The following is a 9,861-nucleotide window of genomic DNA, read 5'->3' as shown; positions in this document are numbered from 1 at the left end:
TTCTGGTATCTTGTCCAGGATCAGCTCCAGCTTGGCAGGATGGGGGCGGGAGATCTTGGCCTCATCCAGGTCCCAGCTGCTCTGTGCAGCTCAGCCCAGCAAAGGCCACTGCTCATGCTCCATGAGCCCATGAGCGTCGCCAGGGACTATTGGCCTGTCAGACCCATTTCATTCTTTAGGTTTGAGAAATAGTCTGATATTTCTTTGTACAGATTGTGCATTTATTTTATTTGTATCTCCACAATTTTATATATCCCAATAAAATTTAAATTTTGTCTTTTCATCTTATTCCATTATTCTTGGAAGTTCTGTTCATGATTTCTTATCATTTTCTCTATGTGGTCAATTTTATTTTCAAGATTATATATTTTATTTTGTTTTCATTGCTTGAGGTTCTGTCTTCCAAATGGTCTAGTTTGTTGGTGTTATTTTCCATTGGATTTTTCATTTGTTTTATTGATTCCTTCATTTTGTAGATTTCTGGTTGACTTCTTTCCAGAATCACTATTTCTTTATTAAAATGATCTTTCACTTCCTAAAATTTATTGTGTGTGTGTGTGTGTGTGTGTGTGTGTGTGTTGCTGGCAATAGAACCCAGGGCCTTGTGAATGCAAGGTAAGCACTCTACAAACTGAGTTATATCCCCAGCACCATCTCCTCCTAGAATTTATCTCTGATTTCATTTCTTACATCCTCCTTTATGTTGTAGATCAGTTTAACCAAGTTCATTCTGAATGCCTTCTCTGACATTTCTTCTACTGTACTGTTCTATTATTGCAGCATCTTGGTTTGTTTGGAGCACTTTATTTCCTTATTTTTTTAATGTTGTTTATGTACCTTCCCTTTTAGCTATGTGGATCTGAGGCAGTACAGTTTCTGCCCTGTAGACTTACAGTATCCCTTAAGGTTTCCAGTAACTCGCCTTTAAGTAGGAGATCAATATTAACAGCATCTAATACAAATAATATACAGCTTTAAACCAAATAGATCCCATCAAGATGCCTAACAGTTTTATCACAATACACAGAAATGATGTGTTTAATAATTATCTATAATATAAACAGTAACTTTGCAAAAGTGGCTTACAATTTCAAATGGTGGACAAAGAGAGAACAGAAGTGGTGTAGAATGTGGTGTTTATGAGGAAGGAGAAGAGAGGATAAAAAAATATTATAGGAGGAGTGAAAGAGGAATAAATTGGCTGTTAGCATAAGAAAAAGAATCCAAGGAAATAGATAAGTGAAAACAATTATAAAATAAATAAATAAATATTTAAAAAAATTATAGATAAAAGAACCATAACAAAATTGTAATATACTATTCAGACATATCATTCCTCAGTGAACTGAGACATATAAATTACTTGGTTTCAAAAATGATATAGATGTGAGAAAAAAGGAAAAAAAAAGATCTCCATGAAAAATTGAACTGTTGGAATTTCCCTTCTCAGCAGATAGGTAGAGTTGTCTGGAGTTTGGTGGTAGCTCTCAGTATGGTGAGGGTTTCTAGGGTGAGAGGGTTAAACTTTGAAGCAGAACTCCTGGAGGTGTGGTAGAGCAATTGCTGGCCCATGTTGGAAGACTTCACCCCAGGAATCTCTTTTGTGTTCCACTCCTGTGGTTTAAGAGCCTGATCTTAGCTTCTTACTCTGCCTGTGAATCCCACAATTCCTGGTCTCTGATTTAGTGTCCAAACTTGATCTCTCCTGCCCCTGCCCTTTTGAATTTCTGGCCAGTCATCTCTCTCCCCAGGGGTCCTGAGGGCTGGGCACCTGACCCTCTGTGTCCGTCATGCAGAACTTTTCTGTATGGGTCAGGTTGGCCTAACAGAATGAATGTTGGGCAGGGTTTGGTGCTATAGAGGGGTTAGAAGACTGGGTGTTAGGGATCCAGAGGTCCCTGTTGGGTGCTGGGCTGATACTGCATCTGGCCAGACCCTGATCAGTGGATGTGGAATTGGGGAAGGGGTTGGGGACCCCATCTATCCCCTCAAGCTTCATGACTCCCGGAGCTGGGGAAAGTCCAGCTTTCTCCAGCCTCTGCAACCTGTGTTTCCCCTGGTAAAAATGCTCCTAGATTCTGACTTTCCACTGGATTGCTAGGCTCAGATAGGCTCATGCAGATTTAGATGCAAATGGCCTCTTATAAGCTGCAATCCCAAATTGGCTCTTGGATTGCAAATAATATATAACTATCAAGATGTCTAACAGTTTTGTCACAATACACAGAAATGATGTATTTAATAATTATCTACAATATAAACATTAAGTTTGCAAAAGTGGTTTACAATTTCAAATGGTGGACAAAGAGAGAACAGTTTATCTCTACGGGGATAAACTCTGGTAGAGAGGCTCCTCTCTCTCTCTCTCTCTCTCTCTCTCTCTCTCTCTCTCTCTCTCTCTATATATATATATATATATATATATATATATATATATATATATAGGCTGTTAGCATAAGAAAAAGAATCCAAGGAAATAGATAAGTGAAAACAATTATAAAATAGATAAATAAATATTTTAAAAAAATTAAAGATAAAAGAACCATAACAAAACTGTAATATACTATTCAGACATATCATTCCTCAGTGAACTGAGACATATAAATTACTTAGTTTCAAAAATGATATAGATGTGAGAAAAAAGGAAAAAAAATGATCTATATATATATGACTAATGAGTCAAGCTCAAGCAGTCCACAGTTTGGCGTTTGGCTAGGACAGACTGACCCTCCAGTTTCCCGATTTTTCACTCTAAGCCTCAGGAAGATGTGATATGCCCACTGTTTGTGCTCCCAGTAGCCTAGCTAAGAGAAATGCTGTCTTGCAATATTCTGACATTTTTCTCCTCTTGCCAAATGTTATTATAGGTAGTGTTTCTTGCAATATATACAATATACAAATAGAAGACATTTATGTTTTTTCTACATAAATCATCACTATATTAAGTCTAAAAATACCTATTAATAGTAGGTCAGATTGGCAAAATATCAATTCTTTAGAATGGAAGAACAGGCTGGCTGATTTGTCTTAAAATATTAGCATTAAAATTAGGTTTGGATGAATTAAGTTCAATAAAAATTGTCTTTCTGTCTTTTTTACTTATTTAGATGAAAGTATACCACACATCAATTGCAGAAGTTACTTTTTTCTAGCCATTTCAATTTGAGTCTATATTTCATTCAAAAAAGAAGAAATTATTCCAGTAAATATTCTTGTCAGTCAGAATCAGGAAATACTCTGTTCAGAAATGTCAGTTTTCCTGAATATATTTAGAATAGAGTTAGAAGTAGCAACAAAAGTTTTAAATGCCTGTCATCTGCTATGACAAGTTAAATCTTCAGTATTTCACATTACAAAATAAAGTCTGAAATTCACTTGCACATTCTACAGTAGGTAGAAAAAACAGAGGTAACAATAGTCTTCTGATGGATAACAAAGGATGAACTGCAATCACAAATAATTAAATAGATTATTTCTGTTTTGTTCCTCAGTGGGCGGGGGGGGGGTGGCACAAAGAATACACTTCCTAGTTAGATGTTAGCAACTCATGAATTTTCAGCACTGACTTTAATGGGATGATTTGACATGTTTATTGGTTTGACTAGGTTGACATTTTTGATATTGACTTATGTTTTCAGTAATAACAAATATACTTTAAAATCTTAAAATCAGGAAAGAGTAGAGAGGAGGAAAAGGGGTAAGGTAACACTGGGAAATGATGCTGACCAAATTATATTTTTATATTGGGTACATGTATGAATATGTAACAATGAATCCCAAATCATTCACAACTATAAAGGCACCTATAAAAATATGAAAAGAATCAGAAGTTTTGTACACTCTATTTTCTAATATTTGATATTTTAATATGTTTAAATGGGTTTTCACATTTTTAGACAAGTATAATAAATCTATAATTATACCTAATTACACAATTATTTTCTCAAATATCTAATGCTCTCAGAAGGATTTTCTCCTCCTCCTCCTCCTCCTCCTCCTCCTCCTCCTCCTCCTCCTCCTTCTTTTTCCAGGTTGATTTATACATCATTGTTTGTATATAATACGTTTGCTTTGCTTATTCTATTTATCTGCTTGCAGACACTTTGGTGGATTTCATCTCTGGCTCTTGTGCATAGTGGTGCATAAAAGTGGGAATACAAATATTTCTACAAGATCCTGACTCAGTTATTTTGATGTATAAGTAGAAGTGGAATTGCTGGATCATATGATAGTTTTATGTTTAAATTTCTGAATAATTTCTATGCTGTTTTCTACAGCTGCTGCACCATTTACATTCTATCCTTCAGTGCACAAGCATTCCACATCTTTGTCAAGACTCATTGTTTTCTGTGTTTAATAATGGCCATCCTCCCAGGTATGAGGTAAAATCTCCCTATAGTTTTGATTTTTATTTCCCTGATAATTATAATGTGCATAACTTCAAGAATTTTAGTGATTTTGATTTATACATTTTCCCAGGGAATACTTGTAATCATACTCTGATGTGTGGAACTATATTTTTCATTTCATAATAGAATGATTGAAACTTATAAAGGTACACAGCTTGCCAAAACTGCAGTTAATAAATGAAGGAAACACAGTAAAATATTTAGGAGTCTTAATCTAAAGTTAGTATTTTTAAACAGTATGTTGTACAATTTATAAGGTATAATATAAAATCCTGGCTCCCTGTGTATAGAGTTATTTTTTCTTGTAGTTATAGGTTCAAGTAACTGGCTCATTTTATGTTCAAAAAAATTTCAAAAACTATGAGCTATATTAAGGTACTCTTGCTAGGGCTGATGTCCCCATTACATTACTTCTTAGAAACGTACAGAATATTTTTTTTTAAATAACCTGTTTTGAGGTGAATTGTGTCTATTAACCTGGGTTTTACATTTGAAAACTGCCTCAACTCATCTGGTTCAAAATTATAGTAAACATTTTTTTTTTTAAGTTGGAGACCTTTAGTCTAAACCAAGTATGATGGTTAAGCAACTCCACCTTATCTTCTTGTGAGATTCAAATGGCTATAGAACAGTGGGGAAAAGACATCTTAGAACTATCTTTTATCAATAAAGTCTCTCAAGTGGTTGCTTCAGTTAACAATAATCATTTAAACAATATATAAGTCTCATTCTTTTAGGTAGAAAATTGAAATATATGGTCTCTGATATACCTTCCAATTTGCAATCTTTACAAACATGATCATATTTCATACATACAAACAAAACCCTTCCTACACCCACATTGCATTAAGAACGAATATCTTGTAACCAGGAAATATTACATAATAGAGTACATTTCCTTGGAAACAGTCACATATGTATCCAAAAATATGCTATAATCAAACAAATGATTCACAAGCCAGCTTCTGGATCCTTAATGATCACTTTACTATTAATGGAGGAGAATAATCCTTATGTTACAGACTCACTAGTCTGAAAAATAAGGGAAGTCAATATTTATTAGAAAATAAAAGAACCATACCAAAAGATACTTCTAAATAACTTCAAATAAATTATTACCCTACAGTTAAAAAAAAAAAAAACCTTCCACATAAGTTCCATTGTAGAGAAAATAATTGTAACACATTATTAACTCAGAAAATCTTTTTTTAATACCCTGAAAGTAATACAAGGAAATGTTTTTATTGTGCTACTTCTTTTTCTAGTTCTGATACTCTCAATATATACTATTACTGACATAAACTCAAGAATTCAAGATTAAAGGCAGCTAATTGCTTCACAATATTGTATATAGAAAGAAAGACCAAGTAGATCTGAACTTTCAAAAAAATATAAAATAGAATGTGTAACAAAATTATCTTGGGAAAATTGATATTTTTTTCTTTATACTAGAAATACCAAAAAAATCGTTCCACATTATTTTCCTTTCTTCTCCAATTGCATGTTTAATTAAAATGCCTTCCAACAATATGTATGGGAAAAACTCTAAGACATAGGTACATAAATGCTCTCTTCCTAAGTTTGATGTTTAGTGACCAGACAAGTATGATGTTGGTCTCTGATCGCATGAAGTCAATGAATAAAACAGATATAATTAACAAGGCTTAAGCCAAGATGACCCAGCAAAAATGTGCCATTAACTAAGCTATAAGTCTCCCTTCTTCCAAAAAGGAAAAAAGAAAACAAAAGAAAAGAAAGAAGAAAGTCCTCTTAAGCATACAAGATTCCAGGGAACTTCCAATATTCAGCTCTGGGGCACATAGGGATGAAGTGAGCCATCTGAAAAGGCTGGGGTGGTCCAAATGATAACAGCTGTCCAAATATCAGGAGAAATAACCTATCTTCAGTGACAAGGATGGAAACAGAATCCAGGCTTCTTAAACATGTAATGGCAAGTCCAGGAACGTGCCTGGGTATAATCCAGAAATGTTAGTTATTTCAGAGGACCATTCTTAAAAATAAAAAATAAAAATACAAAATGACTCCATGCTACACAAAGGGAAGTCTACACCATAATGTTCCAAAGTGCCTTTTCCAACTATCAATAACAATGAAGTTGATTCCAAAGAACTGAAAGAACATGAGGAAGACTTCATAGAAATAGCTCAAGCAAACAGTGAGTGTACCTTCATGCACTATAGCAGATATGGCAAAGACAACCAACATGGCAGCAGACTTGAACCACTTCAATAAAAATGTTCTTGTAGGCATAGTAGTATAGTCAGTCATGGACCACCACATTCCAGGTCCATAATAGCGTATGATGTAAAGTTTCAACAACCCTTATAAAACATCCCACCACCAATAGCAGAAAATCACAGCAAAAGCATTGATCCAGCAGTGCTGAAAGACAAAAGAGCAAGGAACAGTTATCAGCACATCTGGCAAGATGGAGTTAAATACACACAGGACCAGAACATGGGCAATGAAGGCTCCTGTTTGATTTTCTGAAACAAGGTGGTGCAGAGTCTTTCTAAGATGTAGTACACATAAAACAACACAAAACCTGGGCAAATACAATGGAAGTTCTGGGATTGCTGTTATGGTAGACAAGGATAGTACAAGTACTATCTTACTTCTTGTACAAGAAGCACAAGTATTGGTTGAATGTGGATATTGGACCATGCTCTACTTCTTAGATGAAAGCAGTACCCAAGGAACATTCTCTCTGACAAATGAGTGAGTCTTCATTATCAAATGAATCTGTTCAAGTATAACAAAGAACTGAGAAGCTGGTGGTAGTGTATATGCTAATACAACATAAGTTGGTCCAAAACCTATAATTCCAAACTGGAAGACCATAAAAAACAAGCCATGGACAAGGCAATAGATCCCTCATTGGATGAGAACTCTTGCTGTAGCCATTGGCCCAACATTGAAACAGAAAATAGTGGATTGAAATTATATGCAGGAACATGATACACCATGTCCAAACAACAGTAGGAAATTTACCAAAAGCATAATGCAGGAGATTAAACTCAAGTTCCAGCTTTCCTTCATCAATGAAATCTACCATGAGTGTGCTGAGGATAGAGAAAGAGGAGGGAAATAAACATGTGGTATATTGCTCTGATGTGGTCAATTTCAAAGAGCTCATTAAATATCCTTCACCTATAAAAAATAAAAAAAAAATAAAAAAAAATAAAACACAGGGAGTGCATGTAAGATAATATTGGGTAACATTGTTTCCAACTTTAAGAGTTTAGACAAAGTTGCAACTTGGGAAAATTCTTATTAGTTAAGAGACAAGGTATGATTATGTAAAAAAAGTACGAGCATGGGGGAAAGAGCAAAAATAGAGTCAAAATATATGAATTGTACAAGTGATGATATTTCACAGGATGCTCCTTCTGTTTTAGAAGTTTTTCTGATGCATTACATGTGACTGTATGACCAATGTGATTCTACGTATATTCAGAAAAATGAGAAATTATAATCCATCTATGTATGATACATCAAAGTATATAAGTGCATTCTACTGTCATGTATAACCAATTAAAACAAATTAAAAAAAAAAAGAGATCTCCTTGCAATGAAAATTTTTACTTGTTCTGGAGATGCTCTGAGATTTTTAGCTCTGTGATTGTTTTTTATTTCTTCAAGAATTGAAAGAGTTGTGAGGACACACCCACCATTGTCTAATGATGGAGAATTTTCAATGAGATTGTTCACAAAATCATCAAAGTGACTCTCAACATCCTTCATAAAAAGTGGCTATAATTTCTCTGCTTCTGCTGCCAACTGCCTCTTTTTAGCTATCAACTGTTTTATTCATTTCAATCATTTCTATGTATCTTTAGGGAATACTTTGTAGAGTTTCTCTGGTATTCATCTTTCTCATAGTTTTCACTGGACTTGGACAGCCAGTTTCTAGGAAACACCTTATCTTTATTCACCATTGATTTGTGTTGGGAGTGGTGATTGAATTATGAGTCTTGAACTCTCCTGTGACAGATGCTTCTGAGGGAGGGTTAGGGTGAGGGCTAGGGTTAGGATTAGTTAGTACTGGATAATCTATTTTATATAGATAATGTTTATTATACTCCCCTATGGCTTAAAATCAGCTGACAAGTTAGTATTTTAAAATATCTTGGGACTGGGGTTGTGGCTCAGTGGTAGAGCACTTGCCTAGCATGTGTGAGGCACTGGGTTTGAGTCTCAGTACCACATATAAATAAAATAAAGGCACATTTAAAACTAAAATAAATATATATTTAAGAAAAATAAAATAAAATATCTTAAATGGTGGGATGGATGAAAAATAGAGATAAATATAAATATTTTAAAAAGAGAGGATTAAGAAATCACTTTTGTATTATTCTGTTTATATATATATAAACAGAATAATATATATATATATATAAATAATATATATACATATAAACAGAATAATACAAAAGTATATATATATATATATATATATATATATATATAGAGAGAGAGAGAGAGAGAGAGAGAGAAAGAGAGAGAGAGAGAGAGAGAGAGAGAGAGAGATTGATTCAAGTTGACCTAGAGTTTGATGATGATGTCAAAGAGCATAATATGAAGCTGAAATGGCTAAAAGGGACTCAGTCTTCTATCTCACTTATTGTGTCCTAGACAGACCCTGCCCTTATTTTATGTTTAATCTAGCAGGGGACAGAGTCTTTTAAAGTACTTTATTTGTAGACAGTGAACAAGTGTGAAGTATATCAAGAAGTCCAATTGGAAAAAAATGGGTGATCAATATAATTATAATTGTTGAAATCACATATTTTCAAAGTTTATTAATATAAAGAGATTGTGGATTAAGCAGTAGGGTTCTGCATATCATGAAGACAGCATCATAATTTTTCAAAGGACCTAGTGTGAGAGGGAAGAGCACACCTAGAAACAATGAGACAATAACCAACTAAAATTCAACTGGTTGAATAATCCTTAGCTTAAATACTCTATCCTATAGATAGTTATTATTGCTTAGTGTTTGAAATATTAGGTGACTCTATAATTTACTGGTTAATTTTATTTTCTGGCTATGTGTATGTAAGTATATACATACACACACATACATATATATATATATATATATATATATATATATATATATATATATATATATATATAACACACCTATGTATACACATACTATGTACACACATGTACACACACATTATATTCTCAACAAATAGATAATGTGTGAAGAATTTAATATGTGACTTTTGGTTGCTTTACCTTTCCTCTCTTTTGTTAATATGTGAACAATATTAAAATCAACTGCTGAAATTTTGTAATTGTAAAGCTATTTTGAATTTACCAAATCTAAGTCTTTTAATTTCTTAGCAAGTTACTTTTAAGGGAAATAAATACGATTCTTACATTTAGATGAATTGGCATATTTGAATTTTTCAATTCA

The 9,861-nt window shown here is 33.6% G+C and overlaps 1 pseudogene; it reads right to left on the bottom strand.

Moving 5' to 3' along the window:
• Positions 1-6,312: 6,312 nt before the first annotated feature.
• On the bottom strand, positions 6,313-8,368 carry LOC124082239 (sterol O-acyltransferase 1-like; annotated as a pseudogene).
• Between the last annotated feature and the right edge of the window lie 1,493 nt (positions 8,369-9,861).

This window comes from Marmota monax, unplaced genomic scaffold (genome assembly GCF_021218885.2).
Source record: "Marmota monax isolate L192 unplaced genomic scaffold, Marmota_monax_Labrador192_F-V1.1 WCK01_AAM20220418_F8-fsc00132, whole genome shotgun sequence".
NCBI lineage: Eukaryota > Metazoa > Chordata > Mammalia > Rodentia > Sciuridae > Marmota > Marmota monax.
This window is presented reverse-complemented; position numbering and strand designations above follow the sequence as displayed.